General features: G+C 38.3%; 1 protein-coding gene across 2 annotated transcripts in view; it reads right to left on the bottom strand.

Annotated features, from left to right (window-relative positions):
• Positions 1-15,699, bottom strand: part of LOC121647330 (leucine-rich repeat-containing protein 4C-like) — a 180,715-nt gene that overhangs the window by 56,598 nt on the left and 108,418 nt on the right. The window contains exon 2 of one of the 2 annotated variants that reach the window (XM_041996658.1): positions 11,479-11,616. The gene's annotated coding sequence lies outside the window, so the exon portion shown is untranslated. Of the gene's footprint in view, positions 1-2,823; positions 4,238-11,478; positions 11,617-15,699 lie in introns of those variants that run through there. The other variant, XM_041996657.1, reaches the window with a different exon arrangement.

Genomic DNA, 15,699 nt, shown 5'->3' on the forward strand with positions numbered 1-15,699 from the left:
AATAGCACAGCACTTTGAAGACAACAGGCATTTCTTTTCTTTCTTACTTAAGACTTTATAAAGATGCTTTTGTTATTTACACTGGCAAAACTGTGAGAAAGTGCCCCATTAAACCACTTTTCTCTCCTCATATGATAACATTATTCATCCTTTAGGACAGTGTAATTTTATTTATTTAGTTAGTTAGTTTAAACAATAGCTGCTAGTGATGCAGACTGGCAGAATTATATCAGGGGCTAATATATCAAATAACTCACTTCTGGCTCGCAAAGGTGGGAATGGGAATTAAAGTAAATACTTTATCAGCTAAGTAAATCTGGCTAATAATAGAGCACAGTGCTAAAACCTGCAACCATTTCTAAACGGCAGAAGTAATTATGATGCATTCACATATTTAGGAACTGTTGCTACTTGAAACAGAACTATGCTCTCCGGGCCACTGTAGAAAATTCAATGAAAAACACGTTTAAATGTGCTTGGCAAAGTAATATATAGCCAATATATTGTTTAGCTCCAGGTTATATGTTAATAACCTATTATGAGGTTCCTGACAACGTCATCATTATATAAGGCTTCTTTCACCTCTAACATTGGGACATTCAGCTCTTATCTGGCCTACCGCTTCAGACCCACATTATTACGCTGCTGGTTCCCACTACAAAAGCCAAGGAAGCAGATAACAGATCACTGTAACTATTCCCTTTTACATTGAGTGAAACCCCCTGAGAGATTTTATACCCAGCAAAGATGAAGAATATTGGGCTGGCTCCATTATTGATACAAGTCCCCAGCAGGGAAAGAAATGAATGCTAATGGTGTCCTAAGCTGGGCTTTACAAAGATTAATCCGATTTGAGAAATGAACATTTTATTATAAGCCACACAGTGCTGGTTTTGATCTGAACTGAGTCAGAGACTGAGGAGGGGAAAAATGACAAAGGGATTGTGGAAAGGGAACATGGGTATACAGTCTGTCGCTTTGCAAGACCCTGGCACCTCATTGCAGTAGTGCCCTTTTCCAGTTGACAAGTTCATTAATTTTCTGACATGGCTGCTCGGAATGATTTTCAATAGATAAGTCAGACAACAATGGCTGGAGAAATTGGACATGAAACAGATGTCTATGGTTGCAACATTATCAGCTGAAAACTGGCTTTGTGTGAGCAGCAGGAAGTCCCTCTTGGTTCCTCTGCTGCACCTGCTCTCAGGCTATTTCCCACTGCTTAGAAGGACTAATAGGGACACACAAGGGATACAGCTGTTATCAGTTTAGTACAGTGAAATAAACAAATTTTAATCCAAAGTTGCCCAAATAACAACTCACTTTTGATATTTGTGATATTGACTATCTTTATACAGTGACATCCCAAACCCACAACCCACATTCATCTCCAAGAAAATGTCCATAGGGATGAAAAGGCTTGAGGAGTGTTAATGGTGAGAAGGAATAGTCTCTGTGTTTATTACCATGAATCACCCTGCACCAGTTGCCAATAAATAACTGCAATGCTGTGAATATGTGGGGAGGATTCATCATACTAAAGCCTTTGACAGGGCAAAAACATAAAATCAGCAGTCTAATTTGTCTCCCCAAGGTGATGTTACTCCGTCATAAGGAGAGCTTTTCTTTCAGCGGATTAATACTGTTCACCATGTTTTCACTTTTACAGGTGAGAGATGCAATTTATTCTTGTCTGAAGAGTCAGACAAGAGTCAGTCTGTTAAGGCTTTTACCCCTAACTCTTAGTTTATCATCCACATAACATACGCCTACGTCTAAGCACTACAGTTTTGGAGTTCTGGACCTGAAATTATGGGAATATGAACACGTGGTTATACTGACATTAATTTAGACAGGTATAGAGTGTATATTTTATTTCAGAGAAGAAGGTGAGATGAGATACATGGCTCTATAATTAGTAAAAAAAAAAGCCTTTCAATTTAACACATGTAACTTATTCTGCCCCCTACCACACCTACAAACACACAGAAAGTGTCATCTGTTGCTTTGTGGTATGCTGCGGAAGGTTCAGACCCAGTAGTTCACTGGCTCCCATCAGATTTCCAAGCTATGAACTGCAACGTCCATTTCTCCTCCAAGGTGGCAGATTTTAATTTCAGCACCACGAAGAAGGACAGTTCCCTCCCAGGCTACCACGGAGACGGTGAACAAGCGCCTTCTGTGTAAGTCACACGGGGAAGGGGAGGGGGATGGCATTTACCCCGTTAACAGTCAGATCGGCCAAAGAAGCAATGCTTTCATTTTCAATTGTACTGCAAAATGCTGCATGTATTCCACCTAGCAGGTCGTATTTAGAGACACTCATGCTAAAAATGGCAAATTTTCAGATACTGAAATGAGCGCATACGTGCATAAACTGGAGGGACTGATTGGATGCAGGCACTGCAGGTGCCTTTACCCGCATTCAACATAACAGGACCGCTTTTTATCTCACTTCTCTCCACAGGAATGATTTATAAAAGGGTCATTCTTCCCTTTTCATCTTTTAATTTTCTATCCATTCCATCTACGCGTTATGCTCGTACACTCAAGGACGCGCAGTGAAAGCCAGCAGACCTGTGCCAGCGCGCGCATCCCTCTCTTATCTTCTAAATCAGCGCACGTTTAGACATCTTATACTCAGAGGCTGCAGTATTAGTGAGGGTAAAACCTTGCAAATGCCCTTATCACTGCAGTCATGAAAAGAGAGATAGAGAGAAAAACCACACTACGTTTGAAACAGGAATGAAAGGTACTTATGCGAGGTGAGAAAGGGAAGAATACACAAGCTGTGAGTTATGTACACCATAAACAATAACTTACTTATTCACGTAGACGCAAGGTCCGGAGGATCTTTGCTTTAGGGCGGAGAATGGTCCCTCTTCTGCCCCCTCCCCAAAAACAGCATCGAAATAAAAGGGAGAAAAAATGAGAGAAAAAATCCGCAACTCTCGAGCGATTTTACTGGATCCGTGGTGTCACTTTCTTCTCAGACTCATTGTGTTCCCACTCTCAAAAGACGTGGTATGTAATCCACACATTAGTCCAGATGGCATCAATCGCAGTGATCATAGCCTATAATGCCGGAGATATTTCCTCTTCTTTCAGGACGCACATCACACAGAGACACCCACAAGTGCCATTGTTGAAACTACTCTCCCGAAGCAAAGCGATGCCCAGTTTGGTTCCAGGTTTTTTTTTTTCCAAATGATGAGTCAGGTCAAAAAAAGTAGCGCAGTTATTTTCTTTTCGATCTAAAAAATAAAAATAAAAAAGTGACCTTTCCAAAACAAGGAGCGCACGGAGGACCTCATGCATAAAATGCCTGGATGAATGAGCTGCATCCCGAAATGCTTGTCATTTAGACCCTAAGACAGACCATTATCCATACACCGATAGGCAGAGGTGGGGTTGCATTTAACGTCCTGCTCGTTTACATTTGAAATTCAAGTTTTCACCAAGTCCCCGTAAGGTTATTTCTTACTCACCAAGCCCGTTTAAATTTCACCGCACAACCCAGTGCGGATTTCAAGATGCTTATTTTTTATTTATTTGTTTTCCCCCTCTTGATTATATGGATGAAAGCAGTCCCGCAGTATTGTGAATGAATTATCCTAAACACCAAGAAGTGAAAAAGTTGGCGCCTGTGAAGGTAATCTCTCTTTTTAGGTTGCTCCTCTCTCCATATTTGAGAGGAAAACGTTTTAATCTGGGATGCAAAGAAAGCAAAGAAATCCCGCGGGTATGTTCCACAAACCTTTAGAGCCTCGGTGAGATTCAGGCTTCAAGTGGAAAAGAGCCCTCGCTGTTCACCAACCCCTAAATTCTAACACGGTTTCCGCTCCGAGCCTTGATCTCGCCCTATCTGGAGGGGAGTTACAGTTCACTAAAGGCAGTCATGACTTCTGCGCCCTCTCTCCACGTATTTCTTATCGAGTATCGCCATGATATGACAGATTTTCAGCGGTTCTTATCCACAAGGTGCTGACTGTCCAGTTGCCTTCGCTTCTCTGGACTGCGGAGTGCTGAGCTTCAGTTGTCGTCCCAAATTACTCCGTTCCAACGCGCGCATGCAGGCGGCATCCGTCGGTGCGTTTCCAAGTGCCCCGGTGCGCTCATCATTTTAAACCTAAAATAATAGCACATAGCATGGACAGACAATTAATTGATAAGTTCAGACGGGGGCACTATTTAGGTTACCTCCCACTAACAAGCTGTTCTCTCCAACTAAGACTGTTCCGCCAGTGACTGCTGGTGGATCGACTTTGCCGTCAGCCGCAGGACTGAGGCAGTGAAAGCAGGAAATATTCTTCCTCCTCCTTCTCAGTCTTCATGCTGCTCTGAACTTCGAGGGCTTCTACAATTTCTCTCCTGCTGAGAGCCGAGGCATCCACCTCACTTTGAGCTCTGGCAGTTATTAATTGATCCCTTTTCTCGTGCCACCACCATTCATTGGTAAGTTTAGATAGTGGGGCGCAAATGGTTTTTGTATTTGTGTGTATGTGCGAGCAAGAGGAAATAAAAGCCAAGCAAGCGGCATTACGAAGGACCGAGTGGGGAGACAGTTTCCTCCCATGTGTATCTTGCAAATGGGACACGACTGCCACCTACCGGCGACCCTCTCCTCTGTGATGATGCGATTGCGTCCTCAGGCTGATTGTCGCATAGGACCGCTCTCCCATGACAGACTCGATTTTGTTTATTTAAAGTTATCTGTTTGTATTTTAAAACACTATAGGATACATCAGGAGATGCATGCAGTCTTGAAATGAAATTAATGTAATGCACAGGAGGGGAGTAGAGATAGAAATGTGACAATCCTGGAAACAGGTTAATATGTATTATAATCTTTCTCAGGCTTCAGCACTTTAGAGCCTATGTGTAAAAACTGAACGACTACTATGATTTATGTAGGCCCATACGTTGCAAATTTTAGCATGGTGGCCGACACCATAGACTTCAGGTCTTCAAAAAGATTATTGCTTGTGAGGCGTTTATCTTAGGCAGCCTGCTACACTGCACGTAATATGCTAAACTCAGTGATATTATACAACATGTAATGGAGCTAAAAAAAGAGTCTGAATTTGCAGACAAGCAAATTTAAGCATCTGGAGAGAGTGTGCACTCATAGATGTGATGGCAGATGTGAGAAAACATTTGAATGCCAGACCAGGGGTCTGTCCATCTAGCTGTCAACATCTGATCTCATTTCCCTCAGTGCTGAAGGCGTTGCATCATTCATCTGTCTTCATAACTGTCGACCTGCCTGTCTGTGTGTCTGGCATATGGTAGTAAAGAATACCGCCCTCTTGCTTTCCATTTGGAGGAGACATCATTAAATAAGTCCTTTTTTTATTATCTGACTCTGTTCTTCTTGGCTCCTATTTTCCTCATCAAGTGACCAAATGAACCCTATTAGCATGCAAACCCAGCTTGTTTCTCATTTTTTCTGGTGCAGGATTCTATGTAATAAAGAGTGAATCTGAAACATTTCTATGATTCATAACCAAGATTAGTTTTAAATCATCTCGTCTATAATTTCTATCATGTCACTGTTTGACCGCCCTGCCTGATGGCTTTTATTCTAAGTTTTAACTTCTCCACCAGCAAGGTCTTTATACATTAGCAGAATTCATTTGCTGCATAGGAGTCATTGCTTTTTTCCTTTAGTCATACAGCCTTGGAGATGTGTTCATTGTAAAATGTGTGTTGACCTGATGTGTTTTTACAGTTCAGACACTAAGTCCTTGAAGAAATGGATGCACTCTGTCTGGTTCTCCTTCAGTTGGTAAGTCAGCACCTGGGTGTGGATGCAAACATGAAAAAGAAAGAAAAAAAAGTTGAATTGATGTTGAAATTGGCGAGCAGAAATCATTCTCATAGCCCCCCAATAATCCCTTTCTTTTCTATACTGTAAGCAAAGAATACTGTCAGTGTAGGCGTCCATGTTTCCATAACCAACAATCAAGAGAAGGCTTCATGAAAGTTTTATCTGAAGACTTAAAATGCAAATGCCTTATAAGCCTCAAAGGCAAAAAGGCCAGGTTACAGTTCATGACACACACACAAATAAACTAGCAGAGTTGTGAAAGTTTTGTCTTCAAAAATCGACTTCTTCCAGAGGAGGAAAGTATGGAAGGAAAAAAGAAAAAAAGTGCTTATTTGTCAAACATGATGTTGGTTCAGTTATGGGTTGAAGGGTGCACCCATGATATGTCAGTGGAGCAGGCTTGTTGGCAGTTGTTGATGATTTCTCAGCTGGAAGCAGCTGTCTGAATGCAGAGATATAATAAAGCTTTTTTGTTGTGCTCAGATGCAGCTCAATGCATAAAATCACTTCAGAAGACATTACATCATTCAGAAGGACAATGGTGCTAACGGTGAAGGTCTAGTACTCTTAAAACCTGGAATCTGTATAAATACAGGTAACAAATTTCAAACTGAATGCACTAAATAAAAGAAACAAATTAAAAAAATCAGTCCAAATACTTTTATTTGTATTCAAATATGTTATTGATATAAGCACAACTCTTGAACACTATTGAAACACCTCAGCAAAGATCACTTTGTCCTTGGAGGAGGATTGAAAAGTGTAGACTGCCACTGTAAACACTATGACCTTGTTCCCTGAAAGGCCAATACACATATAAGACTCATGGGGCCAGTTATTCCTGCAGCAACAAGGGCAAGTACAACATCTTACTTAAGGGAATGCTCCGGTATATATCATTGGGCATGCTTTTAGCATCATCATAAAAATGACAATTGCTTGGCATTATCATGAATTACAGATGCAGCAGTGGGGAGGCTTTAAAACCAGTTTTCTTTATTCTTTTTTTAATAATAAAGTGACCTTTTCTCCTTTCTCTGCCCCTTTGAAAAACCTTTAATTTTAGAAATGAAAAGGAAAAAGAGTATTATATTTTTGTGGCTTGCAAAATACATGATAGGATGCAGTCATTTTGGATATTTGGTCAGTCAAAAAGGATCATATCAACCCAGTCTCATGGAATAACATAAAATAGACACATTTAACTGATTTGTGTCCACTGACATGAAATTTACTGTGAAAAAGTAAATAAATAAAAACACTAAAAATAAATTCTAGACAAACTACCCCACAGAGTAACACAACATCGCAGGTTTTTGTGAAATAGTAACACTGTTAACACATTAACATTTGATAATAGAAAAAGTTCACATTTAAGGGGTCGGAGGGTTTGAGGGGAAAGCTGCCACATTTCCGACTGCCAAGTGGGGGAGTTATATTAGAGGCATGTTCTGGCCATGCTGGATGGCTTTTGTATGTTTTTCAATGAGACTGGGCTAACATAAGCATGCGTACCATATATATACATGTATTGTGTGCATGATGGTTAATTAGTATAGAACATTTTCGACTACTGACAGGATTTAAAGCTCTTTGTTATTATAATCATTCCCAAAGACTTTCAAACCCTTCTGAATTAAAAACCTGTCACAAACTCATTCAGAGCAATTACAACTCTATACTTTGCACTTGTAAGCTGTTTGGAATAAAAACACATTCAGAGGGAAGCTGTGTTGCTTCTGTGCCACAGTAGCTTCACACACAGTGTGAGGAAAACAGCTGATTCCTGCCACATCAAAGGGATAATGTCTGCAATGGAAAATATTACATATGAAAGTGCTGCGCTCTATTTAACTGTTCAGTGTTGTGCTGTCTTGTGACATGTATTAAAAAAATACTATAAGCTAGAATTATAGCGCAAAGGAAATGTGTGTGGTTTACTGAAACAAGGCACGCGATTAATGCTTTTAATATGATGATAGTGCTGTCATGTTATGGTAGATATACAGTAACGACTTACTGCTGAGACTATTTTAGGTTTAAAATTGATATTTTGGGATTTGCTTTTTCTATGGTTTTATTACAACAACTTAAATTCTGCTATCTTTTTTTTTTTAATGTTCTGACCAATTTCTACCAAGTCTAATATTGAGTAAGAAGGTTCCGTTGTGACATCGACATCTGCCCCGGTTCAAAATAAAAGTTCTGAATACATTAATAATATGCCTTCTTTATTTTAAGATCTGCTATTCATTATTAATGATGTTTATGGAGAATCTGAGACATCACCAGCAGGGCTTAGTGGCTTTAAACAACATAGTGAGGTGTGCAAGTAGTAAGACGTATGCAAGTCAGTGCAAAGGCCTGCAAATGTTTCACTCCTAACTCTGTGCAACGCCGTTTAATTTTCTATGCCCTTTGTTACCGTTCCCAGATTCTACTGTTCTCTTTGCAATCACATATTTCACAAACCAAGAAATAGTCTAGCCCACTGAGCCAATGAGAGAAATTCCACTAATACCTCAGTGACGATGTCTCTGAAATCCAAAGCAATTCATCAAATTTCACAGACTTGATAATTAGGTGTATCAGTGTGTTTGCCATCCTTTTTAATCTCCTCTTTGATCCACAGTAATCTGGAACTGTACTTCTTATCCTTGGCTTCCGGTGGCCCAAAGGGCTCATGATTGAAGAATGAATCTGTACTTTCCATTCTAGGCCAATTTTCGCTCGGGTCCCAGATTCACCCCAATACGTGGAATGAATTAAAATTATTCAAATCACACTACACCATAATAACAATATCTAAGCTGCTTCAATGCACAATATAATGATAAAAGAGACTGAATGACTGGCTTAGTTATTGGATTGTGACCGCAGCTTAAAGGAGTATCAAGAGATGAGAAAGGCCACACATACTGAAAAGAAGAAAAATCAGTATATAATCGATATATTACTCATCATATCAAGGAAAACCATCGGCTGTCAAGGAAATATTTTAATGTGTCAGCTGAAATTAGCAGCAGGAATAAATGGACACTAAAAAAATTGGCCAATAAATTATATACTTTTCCAACTGAATGCTTTTTGTATCCTTCTGCTGATGAGTTAGTCATACTTTAGATTATTAAACATGCATTGTACAATAGTTGATCACAGTGTCAATGTGCAAATAAATTTTAAATGTTATTCCACCTTGAGAAAAGTACCTATTTGCACATAGATCTCCATTTAACTTTCAGCGTCCTCAAGAAGTAAAATGACTTTGGGGGTTTGCAAAAGACAATGGGCCTAATTCACCAATATTTTCTTACAAATCTTAATTTTGTCCTCATGAAAACCCTCCATCAGATTCATGAACATGTTCATAGACCAGAAAACTGTCTGTGTCTTTCATCTCAGATCAGTGAATACCAACGTCTCTGTAAGGTGAGAGGACGTGCCGTCCGACCCTACTCTACATAGGTAAACGTCCAAAAATGTCAATAAAAGGTCAAGACGAAGTGCTGTGTGCAGAAACAGACAGAAGTGAGCCAGAGACAAGGAAAAATAACAAACACAATGCCCCCAAAAAATGAATAAAAATAATTAATAACAAAGATGAGCACTAAAACCTAATTTTTAAAGTGATACATGTGCATCTGATAAAATTAAACCTCCAGGTGAATCTGAAGGTTGGTTAATGGTGTTATTAACCAGGCTGCCAGGACATAACCTCCATCTCCTAATTAAGCTAACCATTATAATAAAAAGCATCTCTTGTAATCAGTTTTAATTAATAAAGACCACCTTCAGTAGTTGGATTTTGGAGTCACAGGTGACTTTGACATTAATGGAGAGATATTCTTGCAATTAATGGAAGAGATCTGGGGCCTCATTTATAAAACTGGCATAGGTACAAAAACTGGCATACGCCAATTAAAGTCAACTTTTAGCATTTTTAAAAACCAAACTCTTGCAGTAAGAGTTACCATTAATGTTAAAATAATACAATAATATTAACACCCTTATGGCATGTCTAAGGGTGTGTTTATTTTAAAATAACAAAATGCTTGTTAATGACCAAAAGTTACTGGAAAAATCAGACAAAACATTGGTGTAATTCTGTTATTGTATTTTAGTAAATTGGACTGTATAAGACAGTACAAACACTGACAATACAAACACTCCTGACTGATCGTACGATTTGTTCTTAGCTAAGAAAACATTCATGATAGACATTTTTGCCACAGTTTAACCATGTTGTAAGAAAAAGCCCAACTGATCAGACCCGATTTCAGGCTTTTCACACCATTCTACCAGCTGGTTACCAGAATGCACAGGGATTAAGAAATGATGTGTTCCTTTTAGTCTCATTTGAAACTACATATGTCTGTCATGGTTAAGTATCAGAATTCAGTGAAGCAAAGATGATGTAGCCTGTTGAAATATGCTGTGTAAATTTTGATACAGAAGAAGATGGAAATAATATATTTGTGTTACTGAGCATGATGATTTTTTTTTTTATGATTTATGGATCATTAAAAGTTTGTCTGAATGCAGACAATTCTGGCAAGTTTCTAAACTTTTGTCTTAACTACTACAGTCAAAGGATTTTGTACTTGTAATTGCTGGAATACTATTCTATGTTTGCTAACATAAATTTCTGTAAATATATATATATGTATATATATATATATATAACTAATGTACATTCACCAATCCATCCATTTTCTAGACCTGCTTATTCCAATGCAAGGATGAGGGAGGCTGGAACCCAAGGAGGCAGGCAACACCCTTGGCAGGTCGCTAGTCCATCACAAGGCAAACACAGAGTCAAACAACTACTCATGCTAACTCTCCGTCCTACGGGAAATTTAGAGACAAACTAACATGCATGTCTTTGGACTGTAGGAGGAAGCCAGAGTACCCCGAGATGCAAACTCCACATAGAAAGTCCTGGATCAAGCCAGCATAGACCCATTATTTCACACAACATCCTTCCCTGAGTTTAACTGTAAATAAAAATATTTTGAACAACTGAAATAATACCGAGGACTCCCACTGGACACGTCCTTAATATGTGTGTTTATCTGCAGTGCATTGTCGTAAGCAATACTTTGTCATAACATTAGTTAAGGTTTTTTTTTTTTTTTTTTTCAGGTGAGCAGAGTTTTGCTTGATTCTCCTATGCACTGTAGCCCACCATCACAGTGAAAGAGAGAAGACCTTGATGTAAGAGTGCTTTCAGTATTTCAAGTTGTATTGCAATTATAATGGCATACAAGAAAGCCATCGATGGGATGGTGTAACTGCATACCATTTGGAATGAAATACAGTATGCACTGCAGAGTCTTCATGAAAAAGCAGTCCATTCTAACCATGCAACCACACATCTTATTATCTGATGAATGATCGTACACCTTTAACAAAGCCCCATATTCCTGCTAGATTTATCAATTACAGCTCAACCATTAAAGGCTAACTTAGTTTGCTACTCTGAAAATCTTGACTGACAATCAGAGGATGAGGCTTTAAGCATGACATAAACCTTGTAATCCTGTATCATAGCAGATTTAGACTTGATGTAACCTCAGTTTCAGCTTGTTTATCTCCTTTGCTGTGTCTCTGTTCACGCAATACAAGCAGCGCTCCAGACAATGGTGTACCTATTCACATGTGAGGCATGGAGCAGATTTGCAGCATCTGGATGTGACTGCCGATCCTCTCTTGCTCTAATCCTCCGGGTTGCTGTGTTTCTGCTTTGGCACAAAGGGGATCAAGTGGGCCATCCATTCACATCCTGCCTGCAATAGGATAGATAATCAGAGAGAAATAATTAAAATGAAAAGTCCAGCCATTACAAGAAGCTGCTCATTTCACAGGAATAAATATATGATGTGCAATGTTATCCATACACACATTTCTTGGATTGGTGTGGATTGAACATGATAAAGTTTTAGTTGAAGTTTTTGCAAAACTGTTGTTTTCCTCAAAAACTAAGTGTACAGGAGACTAAGGACTAAGGCTACAGGAGATGCCTAACCCAAAGCTCTTACTAGCAACTGCCCATTCTTTTCTTGGTGCAGTGGAATTAGTAGCATTCAGTGGTTGTGAGTGAATAACAGTTTCAAGCAGTATGAAAAAGCTAAGCAAGAAACTGATTTTAAAAAAAAGAAATGCTTACAATTTTTCAATGAAAAGATTTTTTTTCTTTATATGCACAAGTCAAATGTAGAACTCAAATTCAAATGTATTTATAAAGTGTTTTTCATGCCAGAAGCAACAAAAAGAGCTTTACATAATAAAAACAAATGTCAATGTCAATCTCAAATGACTGACATCCTGTTGCCAACCCTTTTGTATAAGTATAAGAGCAAAGTAATTTATGTGGGTCATCATAACATGGGTGTTGCATGGTAGGCTAATTTGTCAACAGATTGTCAAACTTTTTAATTAGTTTGAGAGTGTCATGTATAATCGTATCAGTGCAGTCCTGACAGCAGCATCTTGACAAACTTAGAAAGGTTGACTGTGGACTCATGGTGAAATAAAATAATGTAATAAGCAGAAGAAGAAATGAGACAAATTGATGTTACTACATTAAAAAGAGGTGCATGTTTGAGCACTTATCGGGCTCATTTCTCAAGCAACATTTCATTTATTTGGGAAACAACAGATGGAAAGAGGACAGAGACGCAGAGAGGTCAGACGTTCAGACAGATGGTTTAGAGATGAGCATTATACAGTCTACATTCCTGCGGGTGTTTCCTGACATCAGATTTAGACTGCAACCAATAACACATTTCTCTTTTTACCAGTCTTTGCATTAGTATATGTTCAAATATGTTCCCTTTCTAACTTGCTGCAGTTTACTGGCTGTGACTGGGGCCTTGGTAACTAAAACTGCAGAACTGTGCAATATTTAAAGAGGAGCTGAGTCAAATGTCACGTACACACATCAAAAACAAAAAAACTAGGTCTGGTAAGTGTAACTTGTAAGGATGAGAAGGGAAATTTAATGGAAGGGACTGTGAAGCATCAGAATGCTTGTATTGAGAAATCAGCTTTAGTTGCTGTAGTTCAGTGACTGCAGAGCTAAACCAACATCTTCCCAATCCTGAATCCCCCAAATCAGTGCGGTAATAGCTCGGTGTGTCCAAATACCAAGGACCATGGTCATTACCAAACATTTCCTTCCTCATATTTTTATTGAACAATGGTCAACATAAATAAATGTATACAGAACTGGGCAGTATACCAGTGGAAGAATATCATCTCAGATAAATAACTTTTTTTTTCCTCATTAGTGGCAAATATATGGATGGAGGGCACCAAAATAACCTTTGATCTGCATTGCCTGACCTCAGCCATGGAGCATGGACATGGCTCTGTAATAGTTTGGGGCAGGTGTCATTGTGTTATTCTCTTGGTCTTGGATTAGGTGTATAATATAATTACTCCTAAGGATTATTTTATAATTTTCAGAGTAAATTTTTTATGTGTTTTTAGACACATGAAAGATAAAAAGTTGAACAGTTTAAACAAAATTGTGCACAATGACTTTCAGACACAAAGTGCATCTTTATAAGTTAAAACTTATGCCTTTGACAAATACATATCAAATCACAAATAATATCTATTCCTAATGAATATCAGGTTTTTACAAACTAAAATAAATATAAAAACAAGGGAAATTGGGAAAAATTCAAATTAAACTTAGGACTCCAATCTGAGCTTTATTTGCCACCTGAAATGTATCACCTTGAAACTTTGGAAATAATTGAAGAGTATGAAGTTTGATCTTGATTATCTTAATCATCCTCCTACAAAGGGCATTTTGCAGTCTGGCTAACTACAGACAATAAGAATCAATGACTGGTAAATGATGGCATTGAGAAGACCTACTGGTGATAATGCTGAATGAACACGCTAACAGTATTTAAGGAGATTAGCAGGAAGAGAAATAGAAAAAGGAGCCAGATGTGACATGGCATGGAAAACCATGAGCATTTAATCGTGGACGACTGAAAAGTAATTCACCACCTCTGCCCTTGCTCATAGTTACTAAATGGTCACTTCATAATTACTTTTTAACCTCTCTGACCATTTTCATAAATCTGACGAATCATATGGTTCCCTGTGAGTAATCCCATTCAACCTACATCATTGAAATAGTTTTGAGTAGACAGGAAAGATGACTGCTCTCAAAATGTTATGGCGCACCTTGTCACAAGTCGTGGATTAAAGAAAAATGTAATGACCTCAATTATGAAAAGCCTTTGTGACCTTCGACCAGAAAAATGTGGAAAAAAGTGACATGAACTATTCTTCAGTCATTTAGCAGACGCTTTTATCCAAAGTGAATCACAACTAGATGGGAATGCTTTTTTTTAAGGTTCTGATTGCTTTGAGCATATTATGTATTAATTCTGTTCAATTTGGTGAAACAGTTTGGTGCAGGGGCCATACATGGAACCTCAACTGTTGTTACTAAACTGATCAATTGTGAATGTTAAGTGAGCACCTACGTACCTATTAAATTTAACCAGGTTGGTGTGTCCAAACTTTTGACTGGAACTGTCCGTCCATATATCTGCCTATTCCCATGCAGGGTCAGAGGGGGTCTGGAGCTTATCCCAGCTGCTAACAAGCGAGAGGAGAGTGTCATGGTCGTCCCCTGTGTCAGATCTCTCCCCTGTTGGTTAGCCTCTCCTGCTCGTCTGATTACCTGTCCAGCCTTCATGTGTTTCACCTGTGTCAGGTCAGCTCTCCTTATGTGTACATAAGCTCCCCTCTTACCTCTTGTCTCTGCCAGATCATCTTTTCAGGCTTGTCTACAGCATCCCACTGTTTCATTTCTTGTACTGACCTTCCTGTGCATCAGACTTAGCTGCCATTTTTACTCACTCCTTGTCTCAGTGGACCTCTACCTTGGATTTCTTTCTTTCTTTCTTTTTTTTTTTTTTTTTATATACCTTGTTTCAACCTGCATTGTGAGTCAAGTTTCTTACTTTGTACATCCTGGTTGGGTCACCAGTCCATCACAGAGCCAGCACAGAGACACAAAACAACTCACCCTTACTTTGGAAATACCAAATAACCTAACACGCATGAGGTTCAACCCAGTGATGAAAATACTAACCCTTTAACACCTGGGCCAAGAAATGATGGACAATAAAAAAAAACTGAATATGCAAACAATTAACTATATATATAATTTGACAAAAATATTTTGAGTAATGTTTTGTTTATCATCATGTGATGTCAGAACCAGTCATGCAAGAGGTATCCATCAGGGGCAGTATTAGAATGAAAAGTATACAAGAGGGTTTTGAGCAAAGCTTTCACTATAAAGTGATACAAAAGACCTCAGAAACAGTATGTATGACATATGATTAGACTTGTAATCTGGATTCAAAGATCCCTGTAGTATGTGTAAGCAGTTTATCCAAGCACAATCTGGACAGAATAAATAAATGCTAACAAAAACACTGTTTACACAAAATCTACTTAAAGCAAAATACAATAAAATAAAATATTGTTCATCGCATGATCTTCAAACCAAGACAGATTAATTAAAGTGATTTGTCAATCTTTTACTGATTTCATACTTTACTGAAAACATGGAAAATATGCAGTTAATGTTTAAATACAGAGGGATGAGCTGCAGGATTAGCACATTGACTTGTATAATGCTGGATTATCATGTGGCCAATTTAGAAAACCTAAAATAAAAAAAAAACAAACAAACAAAAAAAAACAAAAAACGAAATGTCGGTAAACACAGAATAAAATATATGAAACCAAATTTGCATTATTTATTTATTTTTATATATTTATTTATCGTTTTTTTGTACTTTTGCTCATGCTAATTTTCTGCTCTATAT

This window comes from Melanotaenia boesemani, chromosome 10 (genome assembly GCF_017639745.1).
Source record: "Melanotaenia boesemani isolate fMelBoe1 chromosome 10, fMelBoe1.pri, whole genome shotgun sequence".
Lineage (NCBI taxonomy): Eukaryota > Metazoa > Chordata > Actinopteri > Atheriniformes > Melanotaeniidae > Melanotaenia > Melanotaenia boesemani.